Below are 21,992 nucleotides of genomic sequence, written 5' to 3'. Positions count from 1 at the left end.
ACTAAGCTTGAACAAGGAAACTCCCTTACCAGAACAGGAATTGGCCTCCCTGGTGTAGTAGTCTGCCACAACCTCCTTGATGATATCTACAATTAAACAACGGCCCTGAGCAGCTGCGGAGCACCTGAACAAGGTGGCGGTCACACCTGTAAAGCAGCAGAGGGTGCTGAGAATCTCTCGGTCCGGACAGGCCGCCAATGGAAACTGACCCTGTCAACCTTTAACCGACGAACCCTGTCGAGTGAGACTAGCTTAGCAGGACACTATGAGAAATTATGAGTCGTTGTTTTGGATATTATCGGCCTTAGTGAGATTAAGAGAACTGGTGAGGCTTATACATTGATAAATAACAGCCATGTCCTCTGCTACACAGGTCTCCCAGATAAGAAGCATAGGGGCAACATTGGCGAATTCTACAGCATTATCGAGGGGGTAGCACTAGTTGTAATCAAACCTATCAAGAGGTTGAGATTAAAGGTAGTACAAACCTACGCTGAAATATCCAGTCACGACGATGAGGAAGTAGATCAGTTTTATGAAAATGTTGAATTAGCGATGAGAAAAAGTGCAAACTCGGTATGCAGTAGTAATGAGTCACTTCAATACAAAAGTGAGGAAAAAGCAGGCGGGTGGACAGGAAATTGGCAACTACGGCGTCGATTCTAGAAACGCTAGAGGAGAGATGCTGGTAAAATTCGCAGAAAGAAATAAGCTAAGATTGTTGAACATCTTTTTCAGGAATCGTAACATAAAGTGGACCTGGAAAAGCCCTAATGGTGAGTCAAGAAATGAAATTGATTTCATAATTTCTGCCAATCCCAGCATATTTCAGGATGTACAAGTGATAGGTATGGTAAAGAACAGTGACCATAGATTAGTGAGCACTGGCATTCACCTCAATCTGGACAGAGAAAGAGTAAAATTAGTAAAGAAGAGGCAGGGTCAACTTAGATGCAGCAAGGCTAAAAGCAGACCAATTTAGTCTCGCAGTTGCCAACAAATATGCAGCCTTAGAACAGAGAGATGATGATGATGATGATGACATAGAAGTAATGAATGAAACTTTAACGAGGGTAGCTTCAGAAGCAGCAATTGAAGTGGGAGGCAAGGCACTAAGGCAACTGGTAGGCGAGCTCTCCCAAGTAACAAAGGACCTAATAAGGAAACGACAAAGAACGAAAGTGTCCAACTCAAGAGATAAGATAGAATTCACGGAACCGTCAAAACTGAGCGACAAGGTGAAAATACATGATAATCGAAATTATAACGTGAGAAAGACTGAAGCAGCCGTACAAAATGGACGCAGCCTGAAATCAGTGAGAAGGAAACTTGGCATAGGACAAACAAAGATTTGTTAACTGGAAGATAAGCGGGGTAATATCATCAGCAATCTCGGAGCTATAATAAAAGCAGCGGACGAATTTTATACTGACCTGTAGAGTACCCAGATGACTCAGGAGTACGCCATTCGAAACAATAAAGAACAGGATACAGAGGCTCCTCATATAACTAAAGGTGAGGTCAGAAGGGCCTTGCAAGACATGAAAATCGGAAAAGCGGCATGAGAAGATGGAATAACAGAATAACATATTTACCAAAAAATTATCCAATAGAATAAGGGCAATACTGGACTTTAGTCAACCAAGAGAACAGGCTGGCGTCAGGAAGGGATACTGTAGGATTAATCACATCCATGTCATTAATCAGGCTATCGAGAAATCCCCAGAGTAAAATACGCCTATCTATATGGCTTTCATAGAATACCAAAAAGCATTTGATTCAGTAGAGATGCCAGCAGACATAGAGGCATTGCGTAATGAAGGAGTAGAAACTGCTTACGCTACAGAGATTCTACAGCCACTTTAATTCTTCACAAAAAGTAGGAAGATACCTATAAAGAAAGGTGTCAGGCAAGGAGACACAATCTCTCCAATGCTATTCACTGCGTGCTTGGGAGACGTATTCAAGCTATTAACCTAGGAAAGTTTGGGAGTAAGGATCGTAAGGATCGACGGCAAATACCTCAGCAACTTTTGGATTGCCGTTGACATTGTTCTATTCAGCAATACTGCAGACGATTTACAACAAATGATTGAGGACCTTAACTGAAAGAGTGCAAGAGTGGGGTTGAAGATTAATATTCAGAAAACAAATATAATGATGAATATCCTGGCAAGGGAACAAGCGTGCAGGATCGCAAGTCACCTTCTAAAGTCTGTGAAGGAGTCCGTTTACCTAGGTCAACTAATCACAGGGAACCCTGACCATAAGAAGAAAGTTCACAGAAGAATAAAAATGGGTGGGATCGCATACGGCAGACATCGTGAGCTCCTGATTGGAAGCTTACCGTTATCATTGAAAGGGAAGGTATACAATCAATGCATTTTACCGGCGCTGGCATATGGGCCAGAGACAAAGAACTGACAAAGAAGGCTGACAAAGGAGCATGAGAACAAGCTAAGGACCGCGCGGCGATCGATGGAACGAAGAATGCTAGGCATAATTTTTAGCAACGGAAAGAGAGCAGTTTGGATCAGAGAATAAACGGGTGTAGACGATATCTAAGTGGCATTAAGAGAAAGAATGACGCCAGGCTAGTCATCTAATGCGCAGATTAGAAGACCGTTGGACCATTTGGGTGACACAGTGGTGTTGGGGTCTCGGTGCTGACGCCCGATATTGCCAATGGGTCGCAAGCCCCAAGGGTAGCGTTGGCCTGGCGGCCTGGGGCACTGGAAGCATCCGAAGGTCCCGGCAAAGCAAGAGAAGACTGATAACAGAACAACTTGTTTATTCTAACATAGCAAAAGAGCGGCCGGTCAGGTCGACCGAAGTGGAGAGACGGGAGAGCACGTAACTCAACAGTACAAATCGGAGCCTCTCCCTGGCGTCCGGGGGCAGCTGCTCTTATACCCTCGGCGTCGCGGTCCAAAAGAGAAGGTCACGGGATGAAGGTCACGGGATGAAGGTCACGGGACGGCGCAGCAGGAGCCCACGACGGCGCGAGCGGTTGAGCCGAGAGACCTGCTGAACCGAGTGTAGTGACGCATAGCCAACCGCCCACACGACGGCGCGAACGGTTGAGCCGAGAGACCTCCAGGCTCCGCATTCGGGGAACTCCGCTCCCCGGCTGCCGCGCTTTGACAAGCGAGGGCACACACACACACACGCACACACGAAGACACGTGGCACTGAAACACGCCTGGACACGCTTGGCGGGTAGGCGTCGCGGCGGCGTCGGACGGGCCAAAATGTCCGCCGCTTTGAACAAAGCCCCGGCGTCCGTTGCATCCGCGCCGGCATTACCGCGCGTTGTAGGCGAAACGTAACAGTGGGTACCAAGAGAAGGGAAGCGCAGTAGAGGACGGCAGAAGACTAGGTGGTGCGACGAAATTAGGACATTTGCAGAGTGCTAGTTGGAATTGGTTGGCGCAGGACAGGGCAATTCGAGATCGCAGGGTGAGGCCTTCGTCCTGCAGAGGGGATAAAATATGATGATTATGATCGCATCTAAGACGGTTTTAATCCACCTAAGGTAATGCTCAAAATTCTTGGCGATGACGACGGCGTCAACCAAGTAGACAAGACTGATCTGCAACTTCCAACCGGTGAACGCCGTATCCATCACGCGTTAGAACATTGAAGGTGCAGAGCATAACTTGTACGCGATAATTTTAAACTCATAGAGGCCGTCCGGCGTGAAGAAGGCCTACTTTTCGCGATCCCTCTCATAGACTTATATTTGCCAGTAGCCAGTCTTTAGATACATCGACGCGAAGTATTTATAGTCAAGGGTAAAACGGACGCCGACGAAAAACATTAAAAGAAAAGAAATGAAGACTTTACGGTTCTCATATGGGGCCCTTGCTCACAATGAAAGTAAACGAAATGGAGGAGATGGTTACGTACATGTGAATAGATGGAGCAAACAGGCGGGCGTAAACGGAAGGAAGGCTACCGTCGTTGCGGTTCAGCGTAGTATCAGTAGTTTGTATTAGTGATGACTCGAGATGCAAACTCGAGGTTATATTACTTTTAGTGGCTAGCACATGCGCCCTGTCTCAATCATTATCATAGCCTTCTGTTGCAGAACGCTCTTCAAGAGCGTAAGAAGAAACTTTTTTTTTTTTACATCATGACGGTGTTCCATAATGCACCTTTGAAAATGGCCAGTCTCGCCGATGTAGACGTAACTACAGTTTGCACAAGGAACGTTATGCACAACACCTGGGTACCTTTCTTTCGGAACCTTGTCTTTCACATTTACAAGCACGTTTTTCAGCGTTTTCGGTGGCACAAGTGCAACGTGCACACCAAAAGAATGAAGTATATGGGCTAAGGCCTAGCTAGTACCGGGATCATAATGTATCGCAGCACGCTTGCGAGGAGCAAACGTGGCAGAGGAAAGACTAGGCGGGCAGGATAGGTGGCGCCGAACTGAAGCCACAAATGAAGTAGGATAGCTCTTCCGTGAAAGTTCCAGATGAATAGTTTCCAAATCCTTTTCTAGGTATTTAGAAGAAGTGCAGGTTTGCTGCGAAAGTTGTATGAGCGATGCGGCGACGGATTGTTGAAGCAGGATGAATTGACATGAAGTTCAAGTAGCGTCCCGTTTGCGTAGGTTTTCGGAACACATTAAAACGAAGTCCTCTTCCTTCACGTTGTATCATCGCATCCAGAAAAGGCAAGCGACGAGCCTCCTCGAATTCAACGGTAAAATAAAAGTGAATAGAAGTATTTAGCGTGGTAGAGGCGATCAAATGCATCGTCTCTCATCCTTCGTTTTCTTATTCCGTCGACGATAATCAGCACAGATACATAGGGTTCCGTCCTTTTTCTTCACCAAGACTACAGGGGATGCCCGCAGGCTTCTCGACTGCTGGATGATGTCGTCACGCAGCATTTCGTCAAATTTCCTGGCAGCTTAACCTTTTCGCTTCGAAACTCACTAAGGGCTCTGGACGAGCGGTCGAGCGCACTCTTCGGTTTATTATCTGATGCTTTGCAAAGCTGTTTATGGAACCTTCGACGACGTCGAAGTGCACGACTATTGCATTCATCGAAAAAATAGGAGAAATGAGCAATGAGTTTGTCCTCTCGAATTCTGCCGTATCTACGTCGACGACCATAGTTCCCGAACCTTCGTCATAAGTCCAAGCATCCATATGAACTATTGCTGCTTACTCATATGGATGCTTGGACTTATGACGAAGGTTCGGGAACTATGGTCGTCGACGTAGATGCGGCAGAATTCGAGAGGACAAACTCATTGCTGATTTCTCCTATTTTTTCGATGAATGCGATAGTCGTGCACTTGTTGATGCGCTTGAACTCTTGGCTGAATTTGGTCAGCATCACTTCCTTATGTCCTCCGCGCTGTTGACCGATCTCTCTCGCGGCGAAAATTTTCCGATTGAGCAGTAGACGTTGATCGCTCTCGATGACGCCTTCTACGCCTGCAGGTGTTTCGGTGCCGACAAAAATGACAATGCTGGAGCGAGAACGGGTGCTCAGCTGATCTTCTAACATACACTAGCCGTGGTGTCTGCGGGAACTATACGGCGGTATCGCTTCATCTTCGGAAGGCATTATCTACTTTGACTCATTTGTGATTGCGATGATTGTGCCCTATTGGTTCAGGAAGCGCATGCCGAGAATGACTTCATGTGAACACTGTTGGAGGATAACGGAGACGTCATGTTGGGTTCCATCATGAACGGCAATTCTTGTCTTGCAGATACCAGTCAGCGTTATCAGGTGTCCTGCAGCGGTATGGATTTGAGTGCCTTCCAATACAGCCTTAACTTTCTTTAACTGGGCGCGATGGGTGCACTTATGATGGAGGAATCGGCTCCTGTGTCCGCTAAAGCAATGATTGCGTGGCCGTCGAGAAGCACGCCGAGGTCGATAGTTCTTTGTCTTGCGTTGCCGTATGGTCTTGGCGTTGTGTCGCAGCCGCATACTGTTGACCGGGAATGTCGTGTCCTCAGGTGTTCTTTCGCCGGCGTATTCGTTGCTTCTAGGCTTCGTCGGGATCGCTGCGCCTCAGTGATATGTCGTCCAGTAAGTCTTTCCTGTCTCCTCGTCGGTGGCGGAGTATATCGTCAGTTCCACGAACAGCAACCGCACCTCCATGAGTTGCTGCTTTTAGCTTTCCGGATATAGGCTGACGGATCGGCCCCGGCCTGAGCCAGTGTATTGTCGGTGCTACGGCGACAGCTAGCAGCCTGGTGACGGCGAACGGGACGTACGTCGAGGGCTTCACTGAGTGGCGGTGAGGTAGTCGGGGATATCACGTGGCGACCACCTTGCTGTGGGCGCGAAACGTTGACGGCAAACCCTCGCAGTCCAATCGCGTGGTGTGGGCACCGGTCGTAGATATGGCCAGATTCGCCGCAATGATAGCGGAGCGGGCGGTGGTAGGGGGTGCGCCAAATGTCCGTCTTTCTCGGGTAGCTGCGCTGGGCGACGGGCGGGTATGCTCTCGGTGGTGGCGGTGACGACGGAATTGTGGCGCTACGCGGCCCTGGTGAGGTCGTGGAGGGTAACCTTACTGGCGGGAGGCGGTGGCGTATTCCATCTCCTACTGCGGTTGCGGCGATGCAGGAACTTCTTGTAAATGATCGATGAAGCTCTTTAACCATGTCAGCGATCAAGGCCACCTGAGGCTAACGCTGGACACCACCTCTGCAGATCTTTTCGTACGACCACTCTGACAGTCTCAGACAGGCCGTCGACGCTCAGCGCTAGAACTCCTGCACAGTTTCTTGTCAGCGCACGGCGGTTCTACTGCCTCGTGCGCATTTTAGTTGTCTTCTTGATCTTTGTGGCCTCCAAAATAAATTGCGCGATAGTCTTCGGCGGGTTCCGTATCAATCAAGCTAATACTTGTTCTTTCACATCTCGCATCAAGAACCAAACTTTCTTTTCTTCAGACATGTCGGCGTGGCGGAATTGGCAAGTCATCTCTTCAGTGAAGGTCACGATGTTCTCGTTCGGTAGTGGCACTCTGGTTTCTAACAGAACTTCGGCCCTTTCCTTTCGTACGACACTCGTGAAGGTCACAAAATTCTCACGATATAGGTCCCACGTCATCAGGGTGGTCTCTGTTCTCAAACCACGTTCGAGCAGCCTCGCTTAACGAAAAATAGACATGACGCAGCTTCTCGCCACTCCACTTGTTGAAAGCTGCGTTGCTTATGTACGTCTCCAGCCAGTGTCCTCAAAGGATGATCCACGGAAGGTTGGTGGTTCCCGAGGTTGCTGCAGCAGGATAGGCGACGCTGGGGCTGTTTTGGTGTGGTTGACCTGGTCTTCATTCCAGTGGTCATCCCGAGACGAGGTCTTCATTCCAGTAACAGTCTTTGCTGCCTACATTTAGCTTGCTGTTCCTTGACGACGTTGGTGCATTACTCTGGTTTCGAGCTTAGATCGCGACTTTGCGGGAACGTTCAGCAGATCTACGCACTAGCACGTGCACCAGATTTCAAGTAGTAGCCACAGTGAATAACACAGCAGCAAAACTATGAATGAGAAAACTAAGATTTTATTGGGCATACGGGTGTCAGCAAAACCAGGCTGCACTCGAAGCAAAACAATAGAGGCGAACAGAGTCCACGATTGTCGAAATCAAATCAGCGGGTCCAGTGCATCAGCTTTTATACATCACTCATCGAAGGCCCTAGTGTTATTGCTAGCGCCCGCGTGGTTTCCGGAAGCTACTACACAATTGGTGTCGTGCATTCAATCTCATACTGCATGGTTCGGCTAGGACGTACGAAACAGATAGAGTAAACAATAACATTCCCCTAAGTTTCAAATACTCAAGACACTTCTTCTGCTGAGCTATAACGTTTAACATTTGCTAGCCGGTGAACAGCGGTCACCGGAGAAAGATAAACACGCACACGTGTCAATGTGGGGCACGTCTCACGTCTTCAGGAACCGTTTTACCTTACTGGCTTCGAGATATTTCACCAGGGCAAAAAAAATTAAGGGGTGTTACGTGCCAAAACCACTTTCTGATTATGAGGCACGCCGTAATGGGAAACTCCGGAAATTTCGACCACCTGGAGTTTTTTAAAGGGCATTTAAATCTCAGTACACGGGTGCTTTCGCCCCCATCGAAATGTGCTCGGCAACGTAACACCATAGCCACTGAGCAACCACGGCGGGTATTTCGCCGGGGCATCCATGACATGACATCACAAGAACTTTATTTGAGTCCTGAGGTACTGAGATGTTGGGGAGCCAACACCGAAGGCTCCCGAAGATCAAGTCGGTGACTCCGCCAACCATGGAACCGGGAGATCAAGTCCCGCCGCAATGTCGTGGGCCCTCTGGACAGCCTGGAGTTGAATGTGGAGATTGCTGCTCTTGAGAGATTCCTGCCATTGTTCTTTCGTGATGGGTGGAGAGGCGTTAAGGGCTGGGCACAGCCAGAACATGTGGTGCAAAGAGCATGAGTCATGACTACATTTGGGGCACGACTGTGAGTGTTCAGGATCTACATTGTTAAGGGATGGAGGAGTGGGATACGAACGGGTTTGCAGGAGACTGAGTGTGGTAGCCTGAGGTTTGTTCAATTTGGGCTTGAAATGTCCTCCTGCCTAGTCGATAATGGGAAACAATTTCGTGGAAAGTACATAATGAATCTTTGTGGGCGTTGATCTCATTCCAAGCCTGGCTGCCCGCGACAGCGCGGTGCGTGAAATCGCGCGCTCTCCGGTGGGCCTGCTCGTTAGGATTACATCCAAGCGGGTTAATTGAGCTATCTAGATGGGCTGGGAACCACGAGATTTGGTATCCTCCTTCGCTGCTTTCCCTAGTCCTTTGAAGTGCTTTAATCACAATACTCTTCGCCTCTTCAGATATGATGGCGGACGAGAAGGATCTAACCGCCGTGAGCGAGTCCGAGAAGACGATAGTGGTAACTTTTGAGCTATGAAAAGCCAGAGCGATGGCCGCTTCCTCCGCCACATGGGCAAACTTCGTATAAACAGAGGCTGCATTCACCAGGTTGCCCCCCGCGTCTACCACCGAGACAGCGAACTTATCCCCACTGTCATATCTGGCAGCATCGACAAAGAGGGCCTCTAGTTTCTGCTGATTGATGTTTTTAAGAATGGAATATGCTCTCGCAAATCTTCTACCCTCGTTATGAACTGGGTGGATGTTTCGCGGGACGGGGTCAACCATGATGCGACTTTTGGTTTCTCAGGTCAAGCTAACTTTGGTCGCCGGTTCATGTCTGGGTTGGGTTCCCGCTTCTTCTAAAATCTTAATCCCTGGCTTAGTGGATGAAAGTCTCATTATCTGAGCCGCTGTGTGAGCTTCTATTAGCTCATCGATGGTGTTATGAAGTCCTAGCTCCAGCAGCTTGTCAGTGCTTGTAGACTGCGGAAGGCCGAGCACGCGCTTGAGGCCGGTTCTGACTAGAGAGTCGAACTTGGCCTTTTCCGCTTTACCCCAATTAAGGTACGGCGTGATGTAGATGACATGACTGAGGAAGAATGCCTGATAAGCTCTGAGCAAATTCTCCTCTGAGACCACCTCTTTGATATGCGACGTGGGCTACAAGTCTTAGGACATTACTAGCCTGTCCAGTGAGCCAGTTGAGGACCGTCGAGTTACAGCCCTTGGAATCACTGAGGAGACCTAGAATATTGACCGAGTCCATCCTCGGTATGGGATACCCATTTTTAGCTCGCATTTCTATCGGCAGAGTGTCCAGAGGCGCAAGATTTTTGACCCCCTGTCTGGACTTGCGGTATAACAGTAGCTCTGATTTAGCGGGGGAGAGTTCAAGGCCCCTCTTTCAAAGAAAATCTTCGGTAGCCTCCAACGCGCTTTGTAACGAGTGTTCGAGCATAGCTAGCAATCCGCCCGGCGCCCAGATCCTGATATCGTCCGCATAAATGGCGTGACCCACATTCGGGACTGCAGCGAGGCGAGTGGAGAGTTTGTGCATGGCTATATTAAATAAGTGTGGGGAGAGGACCCAGCCTTGCGGGGTGCTGCAGGTGCCTAGAGATAGAGATAGAGAGAGAGAAGTTTAATGATACGAAATGCTGAGAGGTCGGCCTGAGGTATATTCCTCTAGCCAGCTACTCGGCATTGGGGGAAGGGGAAGAGGGAAAGAAAGAGAGAAGAGGTGCATGATGGGTGACGATGACGATAGAAGGAAGATGTAGAACCTATCGCAAGCAATTTAGCATGCTCAAAGTCTGCAATCCAAGCCCGTAGTTTTTAAGAAGTTCAGTAATGCCTGAATGGCCTTGAAACTTGATCGAGCATCTGGCCAAGGGCCTAAAATAACGTCCTCCGACAACGGTGCGCTGTCAAGACGCGTAAGGTCGTTGTCCAACCTTTCACGCTCTTCCACGTACTTAAGGCAGTCACAAAGCACATGACCTATAGTCTCAGGCACATTGCACACCTCACAGTGCGGAGACTCGGTGCGTCGCATGAGGTGCACGTATCCGCGCGTAAACGCTACCCCCAGCCTTAGTCTGTGCAGAAGACTGGCACCGCTTCGATGAATTTTCGGTGGTAGCCTAAAATTCATGGCAGGGTCCAATCTTTGGAGTCGTCTGTGGCGATTATCCGGATTGTCCCAGTGCTGTACTGTCAATTTTCGGATGACACTGGAGAGGAGACAGTTGGCGTCCGCTCTTGAAAAAGGAATTGAAAGCAGTGACTCTCGTTCTTCGAGTGCTTTCTTCGCTTCGGCGTCGGCCAGTTCGTTGCCCTGTATACCACAGTGACTGGGAATCCACTGAAATGTGATGTGGTGGCCGTTTTCTTGTGCTAAAGTGTAGATCTCGGCAGTTTGAAGAGCCAACACTCTGTAAGCGCTTTCTTTCAACACCACTCTAAGTAGTTGAAGAGCCGATTTTGCGTCACTGAAGACTGTCCATATTTGAGGAGGCTGTCGCGAAATATATTGAACGGCCTCTCTGATTGCCACTAGTTCCGTAGATGTTGAAGTCGTCTTGTTATGCAGACGAAACCGTCGAATGACTTGATGCGCAGGCACGACGAAAGCCGCACCAGACGCATACGACGATACCGATCCGTCTGTATACACGCTCACCGAGGAGTCATATTCTTTCGATATATATTCAAGTGTTAAATGTCTGAGGCCGACGGTAGGTATTCGCGATTTTTTAGAAATACCCGGAATAGATAGACGTACCGGTATTTTGGACATTACCCATGGGGGCATATGTGGAAGGTCAGCCGGGGCAAAGTATGCTGGTATGGCAGATTTTTGCCATTTAACGGCTCTTGAGAAAGTGGAGTCCGGCCGTATATCGGGTAATGTCGATAAGGGATGGCGTCCATGACGACAAAGCAATCGCAGGAATACTCGAAGAGGTTCGCATCGTAGATAGACAGGTAAAGGGGTGACGCGAGCCTCCTCAATTGTTCCGTGGGTTGAGGTGCAACGTGGAACACCGAGACATGTTTTCAGTATCTGTGCCTGGGCACTTTCCAGCGTGCGTAAACATGACGGGCTCATACCTGATAAAACTGGCAGGCTATACCGAATGTATTCGACGTAGAGAGCCTGGTACAGCCGGACTAGCAAACGCTCAGATGGACCCCACTTCATACCGGCCAGAAAGCGAAAAACTTGAGCAAGCCCAGTTAATTTTTTCTTTAACATTGCCACATGTTTCGACCATGAAACACCGCGGTCAATGACAACGCCGAGGTACTTGTGGTGGGTGACATATGGGATGGCATTTCCATTGATCATAATTGGATACCAACACATAAGCTTCCGTGTGAACGCTATCGCAGCGCACTTGTCTGGGGCCAGTTGCAGTCCTTGGCACTGCAGGTACTAAGACGTTAAAGAAACAGCACGCTGCAATCTGGCACGAATTTGCGGTCGCGTGACTGCGGATGCCCACATGCATATGTCGTCTGCGTATGTACTGATGTGTACTGTATCAGGAATTATTTCCGCAAGGCCAATAAGGGCAACATTGAAAAGAGTCGGGCTGAGAACTCCTCCTTGAGGCACTGTTCGTAGGGTCCTCCCGTGACCATGCCTAGTTGGAGGTGTGCCTTGCGATCCGCGAGGAAAGATCTGGTGTAATCATGAAACCGCTGGCCAGGGTTGAGAGACGAAATCTCCGTCAGGATGCGCTTATGCGCGACCCTGTCGAAAGCCTTGGAGAGGTCCAGTGCGAGGATCCCTCTCACGTCGCGAGTAGGGTTATCAAAGATTGCTTCCTTAAGCGAAAGCATAGCGTCCTGTGTGGACAACGCCTGTCTAAAGCCAATAAGGCTTTGTCTAAAGAGCTCCTTGTTTTCAATATGTTCAGTGATGCTCTTATGTATCGCGTGCTCCGCAACCTTGGCGATGCATGATGTAAGGGAAATAGGCCGCATGTTACCTATATGGGGGGGTTTCCTGGTTTGGGTATGAGTACCACTTTTGCGGTACGCCAGTCTATCGGGACCTGTTCACTTTTCTATACCTCATTTACTTTGGCCGTGACCATCTCGATCACCCTATCGTCTAGTTTCCTGAGGAGTTTGTTCGTGATTCCATCAGGTCCCGAGGCTCATTTGCATTTAGATTGAAGAGAACGCGTCTTATCTCTGACACGGTGAAAGGTTCGTCTAGATCACGTGCCGAGAATCCCGTGTAGTTCACACGCTCTACCGCGCGGTCCGCGTCTTTGACGAGGGAGAGATAAGTAGGTGCTAAGTTGTTGGTTAATTCCCTGTAGGTGAGACCGATTGCAGTTTGCTTCTTAATGAGCCTATCCGTTGCAACGCTAAGGGTGTCCTCAGACTGTTTATCGTTGACGAGACTGTTCAGTAAGCTCCATTTGCTACCTCTTCGCATAAGCCCGTCCGTTTCGATACACGTCTCATCCCATTGCTGCCGGGCTAGCTGGGCCGAATAGGTTTCAATCTTCTTGTTAAGAAGCGCGATTTTCGACCTGAGTCTACCATTAAGCTTTTGGGTCTTCCACCTGGCTGAGAGGGCGTGTTTGGCCTCCAGAAGGTGAGCAAGCCTCGAGTCCATTTTAGGAACTTCAAGATCCGTAATTATTTCTTTGGTTGCTCCTTTAACCGCCATGTTCAGATTCTCTAACAGATCTGCATACGTTTCGTCTGGAGGGACTGTTTCATTTCCGATTTTTCGCAAAAGATCCCAGTCTATATACTCACATCTCGCGGGTGGTCTGGGTTTGACACGCAACAGAATTTCCAGTATGTAATGATCACTACCTAGCCCCTCCTGGAGGTTGTCCCACGTGCCTTAGATACCTCGGAGGAAGGTGAGATCGGGAGTCGTATCTCAACTGACCTAATTACCGGATCTGGTGGGGATCCTTGGGTCTGTGACGAGTATTAAGCCGAGCTCTGCAGCGTTGAAGACCAAGTTCGCCCCTTTTGCAATTTTGTAACAGTACTCCCATTCTGTATTGGGTGCATGAAAGTCACCCGCAACAACGAGAGGCGCGCTTCTCGCCGCCCTAGACGTGGTGCCTAGTAGTAGTTTGAAGTCTTTTTTTCTGGCCGATAGTGCGCTGTACACGTTGAGAATGAAAATGTAAGAATTGATTGTTCTGTCGGGTATGATTTCCATTAACGGGGCCTCGAGGCTCGCTTTGTACGCGCGGACCTCGTGCTCAGCGAACGAGATGTTCTTTCTGATTAGGGTAGCGATACATCTGCCCCTTTCTGTCCTGTATGCTACCGTGCGGTACCCCGAGAGGGAAATTTCAGCTGTACATAGCGTTTCCTCTAACAATATAACTTGCGGCTTGTCCGCAATAGACCTGATAAGCTGTCCCAATGGAGCCTTCCGCCTCTGGAAACTTGCGCAGTTCCACTGGCAGTTTTTCAGATTGTTGCTATTCGCGTTCGCCATTTTGCCTACTGAGAATGATGAATTACCCTTTAGCCCCACTTTCGGGATTCGGGTTTGCCTGATTCTGCACTGTCGACACCGTAAGCCTGCCCTTGGCTTGGACCTTGGGTCTCTCTAGTAGAGTTAATCTCGTCTCCATCCCGGAGAGCATTTCCATCATGCGTCCTAGGGTCTTTTCTATGGCAGCTAGCTTGCCTCTGCTTTTATTTTGGCAGGAATATCGGCGGCAGTAGCTATGGCTTCGCTCGGCTCAGCCATGTCATCCTCCTCTTCTGTCTCGCTCGCCGGCACTGGGTTGGGATCTTTACGCTTGGATTTGCCAGCAAGTGGGCCTAGATCTTTAATTTTATCCTCATCGCGGTTCGACATTTGCCCTCTAATGCTCTTTAAGGCCTCTTTAAGCTCTGCAAGTTCGCGCCTGAGCTGTTGATTTCCCGCCTCAAGTGATTGGATTCGGGGATCATTCACTTGCTCTGACTTTGCCTCACCACTTGCTCTTTTGGCCCCCGTAGTCTTCTTTCCCATCGACGGCGCTGTGCCGGAGCCCTTGACTTTGTCGGCCCACGTGGCCCGCTTCGCGGGCTGGCAGCGAGACCGAGACCGGGATCTCGATCTGGATGCGCTGGAATTCCCGCCTTTCGCTCAGCCGGTTCGCCTCCTGGAGCGAGAGCGCCCCCTCGATTGTGAGTGGGCTCGCGGGGTGGAGCCACCATATGCTCCGCAGGTGTCACCGAGCTCTGTGCCTCGAGATACTGATGTCATCGCCGCTGGCCATCTATGCTTTACGCAACATTTGTCTCCGCCTTCGACGCCGACGCCTAACGATGTATGCGATCTGGTAGCGTTGTTTGCGTGTCCTATCCCCGGTGATATGGGGGCCGCCGCATGCTTCACATTTGGGTGTGCATTGGTGTTCCTCCTCTTGTGACTCTGATGACTTCATTTTCCCACAGCCGCGGCACTTCTTCTTTTCCTCTTCCCTACTGGGGCACAGGTCGGCTCGGTGACCCGCGTGGCCACACGCGTAGCATACATCCAGCTGCCGTTTCTACAGAAAGCATGGAACGAGGGCGGCTCCACACATGACCGTGTTGGGCTCTCGCATGCCGTCGAAGAGTATGACAACTACTTGTGTGTCCTTAATTCTTCTGACTACTAATACCGTAGGGTTTCTTGGGTTCAGAATCATCCTCCTAAGGGCTCCTTCGTCAAATGAAGGGTCGGTATTTTTTATTACACCTTTTCACGTGTCATCAGAGGCAGAAATGTAGGCTGACACCTCAAAGGCGCCGAGTTTAGTATGTATCTTGCTGATTCTTGCATATGCCTTCGCGTTTTGAGAGTGAGGGCTAGAGATAACCAAAATGTTCTGCATGTTGTTTGGGCACACAGTGTCCTCGGCAGTCTGCTGTTCCGTCAAGGCCACCGCCACGGCCAGGGCTTAGGCGAGGAGTATTATATCCGTTTTGGAAACGTCGAGCCCTCCCTTGGGGCGCACGATGATCTTGATTTGGTCCTTGGGTAATTTCTGTAGCCTCGAGGCTGCCGTTACCTGCTTCATGAACCTCTTGGCCGGCGACTTAGCCGTGAGGCTGCCAGCCGGCATATTCTTGGTGACACGTTGCCCGTCATATCACGGCGCATTCGTTGGTTGTTTTCGTTTTCTGCCGAGGGCGGTCGTCCATCCCGCTGCATCGAGCTCCTCCGGGGCAATTTCCATTCCCTCGACGACTATGGTCCCAGGCATTATTTATGTTGGTCAGTAGTTTGCTTGGAACGCCGGTCGTCCGGGCCTGCGGGGGGAGGAGGTTAGGCCAACGCCTTCTCGCGCTGCCGCGCCGTAAGTAGGCGTAGCCTGCTAGGGTTGGCGCTCTCGCAGCATGGTCGGGGATTCAAGCGGTCACAAAATGGTGAAAAGTCCACCCACCGACAAGAATCCACTATCTGCGCAATTCTCGGAACTTGCTGCTTCATAAGCGGTATTTTCCGTGGCTCGGCTTCGCAAAACAGCTAAAGACCTTGGAAAATGGGAGCCGATGGCACATCCGCACTACACTGCGCCCAACCTGCAAAATCTTTATTGCTTCTAGCATTGCACGGACATGCGCTGAGTCACAAGCACCTATTCCATGCTGCTCTTGAATAAAATCAAATAGTCGCAATACCACAGCCATACCCACTTGAGCTGCCCATGGTTTGATTGTGCAATAATTTTAATAGAGCACCCGACCAAAATTACGATATATTTTGCGATACCATCAGCATTTTCTCAAGGGCCGAGCAGCCGCCGAAAAGACGATGAAATGTCTGAGGTTTAGGATTATACATGAGCGAGAGGGCTGACAGTCTCGCGCGAGCGGCCCTCAATCTCCCTGTACTATCATTACTTCTGGCATCAGTTTACCTAACAGCTCCTAGATACACGGAATATACAATTGCTCTAGACTATTTGAATCCAGCGATAGCAAATTTTTCAGAATATCGACACCTTCTATTGCCTTAGCACAAAAATTCCTTTCACACCAGAAAAACTGCAGTAATCTTTACCTGGTTACGCTGTCGCACACCATTATTAAACTTTTATCGTCACAGGGCGGGTCTGGCACCCTTCCTTCTGTGCCCATTCTGTGCAATAGCTGAAACCATCGATCATTTTTTTTATTCTGTCGCTGTTTTGCCGCCTTAAAGAAAAACATTTTAGAACCAACGTTCACGCAACTTGGTTTAAATTTCACCATTTTAAATATTCTTTCTCTAGGAGCCTCCTCTCTTGGCAACTACGGCAGGCATGCTTGCTCAGCCGTGGAGGAATTCTTAGTAGCTTCAAGGCATTTTTCTTAAGTTCTTCAAACATCATTTTCCACCATTTCCATATGACACTTTTACCAGTTTTTTGCTACCAACATCTTCATAATACCATTCAAATCTTGGCCAATGCCCCGCAGTAGGTACACGGCATCGATGAAGGAATCCAATCGAATCTAATCTTGGCGCGAGCGCGTGTCTGCCTGGTGATATGGCTCCAGTGCAAACATACTGTATGTTAGTGTACATAGTGCATAACATAGTGTCTTTTGGCTCTGTCTTTCCACACGTAACACTTTGATGGATGTTTGTGATCGCCTTCCTCGCCATGGAGCGCCGCAGCGGTCGGTACATCGAGCTTGTCACCCTGGCTGCCGGTGAAGAAACAGCAGCAGTAATGGCTGCGGCTCGTGAGATTGCTCTAATTGTCACGGTTTCTCACCATCGCGACCCTGTTAGCCTGGAGGCAGGCACGTGCCCAGAGGGCGTCCGGGGGGACGGCACCCCCCCGCCCACCGAAATTAAGCGGCATACTTCTATCCCACCCACGCCACCCCTCCTCACACACATTCCTCAAGCACCGCCAAATCAATCTTGATACTTGACAGCGATTCGGCGCACAACATTTTGCTGGTTTTTTTTCTCCTTTCGGATGTTTGTAGTTATCGGCATCTCCTGGGATGTGAAGGCCAATTTTCTCATAGATTTGGTGTCCACGCGATTAACTCGAAATGCGTTCAGTTGTCACCATCTATTGCAATGGTCACGCACATCGCTGTTGCTTCGTTAGTTCAACCTTCCATGTTTGGACTGAACCAGGGGCCCGGAAATGGATTCCATTCGTAGTCAGCTTGTGTATATGCTCGTGGAACAAGTTGTGGCAGGAGAAAACGTAACTTGCTTTTAACTATTCATTTTGTTTCGTTATTTCCTTGAGTGACGGCTGGCCGAGACGCTGGCAGATCTTCGGAACCATATATCTGCGATATGGGTTGATAAGGTGCAAAATAAAATAATGCGAAGCTGCGTCCTTCATCAAACCCTGCAATAGCCGGTAAACCATGAGTAAAATGAATGTACCTCATTAAGTTGTGTAGTTTTTCCCTAATTGTACCGCACTTTTCGTGCAAAGTTGACAACTGGAAACAAAAGTCGCAAGGAGTCGACACATTGAGCTACCTACAAAGGGCGAGAGCCGAGCCAACAGCCTAAGAGGAAGGAAAAGCGAAAATTAAACAATTTAACAGTTGTTTGTGAAAGTATTTGTCGATCAACATCTTTTCATTTAAGAAGGAAGTAGGGAAAATATCGCCACAAGTGGAAAATGATTCCGTGTGTTTTGAATGACGCTTGTACAGTTATCATTCGAGCTGCGTCACATAGCCGCTTCTTTGCTGTGGTTATGTTGGTGTTTTTCTAACCTTCCGCGGTGGGTACAGTGCGTCTACACTACGCGGTTGTACAGGACTGGCGGCCACACATCGTTACGCAAGTTCCCAAATACGAGTCGGTTTTGGCACTTGGTAGAGCAGTAAACGAGCGATCCAAAATAAATGTGATTGCTCCTTAAATACATATTTCTCTATCATTCTTCCAGAGCTAATTCAACGAACGGCACTAGAAATCTTTATTTAACACTTTTACTTGTTTACTTGTTCCTGGCAGTGTTCTTCCTGCGCTTCTTTCATGCGCGAGTTCATTTGATGTGGTTGCTTATTTGCCAAGAAAAGGAGAGGTGTATCTCACAGGCGCGCCTGTGACATACACCTTATTTCAATTATCTTTTGCAGCTTTACATGTCTTCATGGAAATGGTAGACATTGTTCACATTTCTATTAGTAAAGGTCCCTTTCGCTTGCCCCCCCCCCTCCCCCGCCAAGAAAATCCTGGGTACGTGCTTGCCAGGAGGGGTACGACGTTGGCGAATAGATAAAGCGCCATGAACGCCTCTGTGCTAATAACAAGTGGGACCCAACTATTATTTTCGCCTTTGTCATCTTTCATCTAAGGTGCACCCCACGCGTGTAGCTCCGAACGCATGAATAAGGCATCGCCAATTGGGACATTTTCAAAGAAAAGCTACGCGACGTGTTCGGCGACAATTTAGGGCGCAATGTTTCCGCGAGAAAGGCTCTTGCGGCTAGTGTTGAGACAACTACAAAGCCGGCCGGACGTTTCACACATCCAAGACTTTTTGACTCTGCCACAAACCTGATGATATGATGTCTGAAGCAAATAACGTGTCTAATATAGTAAAAGGAATTGTGAGCAACAGTTTCGATTTACTTGCCTTCGGCAAGGTCCGGGGTTTCAACGCCATCATAAAAGAATACGGTCACCTCGAACAAACTAAGAAAGAGAGGAATATAGGAAGGCAGGGAAACAAACTAAGAGCCGCCGTATGCTACAGCACCTCACACGGCTACCCAATACTTCTGCTTCGTCGACAAGTGAAGGTAGACCGCGTAAACCCACCAGCTGTGGCCATGTAACCCGCATTGTTGGCCGCGAGCTAGATGCCGCTTGTTCATCAAACTTCTCCGCGACTCCTCCCGATCCACCAGAAACCACCTTTTTGATTGTTCAGGCGGTGGTAAGCCAGTCGTTCGAGCACGTAGATGTCAACTCCGTGTGCTCGTCGGCTCAGCCAAGCCTTCCCCAGGTCTCTAGCGGCCTTCCTCGTCTCAAGGAGTCCTTTTCAGATACATATCGCAAACCGTCCGAATGGGGTAACCCAGATGACAAGCCTATACGCTTCCACTGGTATCGCATCGGGCACGTCGCCCGACACTACCGCAACCGATGGCCACCACCGACTCGGACAAATGCCGGTGCTTATTTACGCACATTTCCACCTACTTCTCTCAATGAAACCCGCCATGAACACACTGCCGCTGATGCCCCAGCTCCGAATTATCGCTACGGCCGCTCACGTTCACCTCCACGCCATCAGTCGCGTTCGCCCCAACACCGTCGCTTCTCTTCGTCGCCTATCACCGCACGCACCCAGACTGAAAACTACGCACTGCAGCTTCTGGAGGTGAAGCTGCGTTGTCGACCCTGCCCTGAAATCCTTTGCTCGCGTTGCCTCGGAACCAAAACCTTCTTGACTTGACGGCTACCCTGTGACTGAACTGATCGATACAAGAGCCCATCTGTCTATTTTGAGAGCTCCCTTCAGAACTCAGAAAATTAAGAACGACTTAGAAAGCTCCTCACCCTAACGTCGGCACGAATCGGCTACGTTGTGGATTTGCGGTGCTGTCCCTATCCTCGGCATATGCACGACAGGTGTCCACATCACCGGCCGCCACACTCACCGCTTGTCACCGTGCATACCCATTGCTCCCACGACCTAATTCTCAGACTTGTATTTCTCTCCGCGCATTCGGCTGTTTTACGCCTTTACACAGAAGCCCGCTTGAACTCCGCCATACTGCGCCGCTGGCGACGTCTGACAGCGACGCCATCGGAGGCTCTCCGTCGAGCTGCGCACACTCAATGTAACGTGCGTCTCCAACCTCTCGTTTTCGGTCTATGTAAGCCTTGCCGAAACGTTGGCTTGATTAATTTGTGCATCTCCTTGGTCTAGAGCACAAAGGCTAGCATCGCCAGTGTTTCGCGTGTTGATGGCGCTCACATCGGCACAGTCGGTGACGCCTTGCGCTGATGCGTCTAATTGACTTGGGAGGTAAGACCACTCACTATGTTCCTGATTTATTTCACCGCTTTGATGTTCACGACAGCGTCGTATTCACAATTCTCCAAGTGAGCGCGATGAAATGACATGCTCGCACTCTGTAGAGGTCTCCTTGCAAATTCAACATTTCGCCAGGACAGATAGCCGAATGCCACTACTTCAACGCTCTATAGACGGCCGGAGGTGCAGAAAAGTTTTCCGCTGGCTCCGGTAAATCTTGAACCGCAATAGCACCGTAATTCCAAGGCTCACGCTCGCTGTTTTGCATGAGATCAGTTCGGTCTATCGTTACGACGTCGTGCTTCGCTTGTTTTCGAACGTGGTCAAAAGCGGCGGTTTATTGAAGCTAATGAACGAAACCTTGCCTTTGACTCGCAGAGATCTGCTCCAGCATGAGACCGAGATCTGCCGTCAGATTTTCTCTCTCGCCGGTGTCGAATTGCTGCCGCACTGTGCAACGATCCGGATCGCGTTGGTTGAGCTCGCAGCTTAATTAGGGGAGGTAGGCGACAGCCTACAATCGTGATCGAGAGGCTCAATCGCGATAGGCGGATCGTGAATGTGTGGATCCGGATAGAGTAAAATTGCCGTTCAATGTGTCCGTGCGACAGCATTAGAGTTGCAAGCAATATGTCATGATTTATCTCCTAGTTGTTGCCTATCGTTGCTGTTATTGCTTTCATCATATTTCACCATTTGTTATGTGCAATTAATGAATGCAAATTGTTATCCTCTAGAAAAACCAGCAAACCTATCCTAAACGTAATTTTGTCGTTCTGGCTTTATTTCAAGATGGCTACAGTTATGTTACCTGGTGCCTGGTGAAGAGATGGCTAGACAACATGCGAGAGTGGCCTGCTGTGAGAGGCCCCTATATAATTTTTTATCTATTGAATTCCAAGGAATGCAACCTGCAGGCTGTAAGTAGTTACAGATCACTGGAGTCATAGAACTATGTCAAGAGTGGATGGGTTGTAAAACTGTTCGTCCACTACTTTGACCTAGAGCTGAGCTATGTGAAAGGAGAAGTGTCTCCATCGCAAGCTCTCAGTGGCACAGCCCGTACTGCATGGATTTGTAAAAAAAAAAAGTGGGGAGTTAATCGTAGCTGGCTGCACATTTATGGCTAGCCGACGTAAAGTCTGCAGCCAAGTTGGAGCCATTTTATGGAAAATTGATATGGCAGTTTGTCAAGGGTTGACAACCAAGACATGCACTGACAAAATAGCAGCCTGGAACTCAGGCACAAAGCGACATGTTCAGCCTGCTGTGCTTGAAGCTATAGAGTTTCATCCGCAGCAAGGTACTGTAGATCCTCAGCTTGCGGGGTGTTCAAGGCCAGCGTTCGTGTCACCAACAGAAGAAGACATACGAAAGCTGCATGAAGAGTCGCCATTTCCCGACCTTTATCACCATTCCTGGTGTGTATTTCAGATGCTACACTACTGTCAAAAGATGCGCTACTAGTGGGGATTTAATGAGTCGATGAGTGCCAGCATTTTGATTTTATGTAGGATCGGCATGGACAAAACATTATGCCTTGAGCCAAATTACTGTGATCATCAGTGATATCAAAATATTAAC

General features: G+C 49.1%; 1 protein-coding gene across 1 annotated transcript in view; it reads right to left on the bottom strand.

Annotated features, from left to right (window-relative positions):
• LOC126540004 (acidic mammalian chitinase-like) overlaps nt 1–21,992 on the bottom strand; it is a 315,282-nt gene that overhangs the window by 217,127 nt on the left and 76,163 nt on the right. The window lies entirely within an intron of this gene.

Source organism: Dermacentor andersoni, chromosome 2, assembly GCF_023375885.2.
Source record: "Dermacentor andersoni chromosome 2, qqDerAnde1_hic_scaffold, whole genome shotgun sequence".
Classification (NCBI taxonomy): Eukaryota; Metazoa; Arthropoda; class Arachnida; order Ixodida; family Ixodidae; genus Dermacentor; species Dermacentor andersoni.
This window is presented reverse-complemented; position numbering and strand designations above follow the sequence as displayed.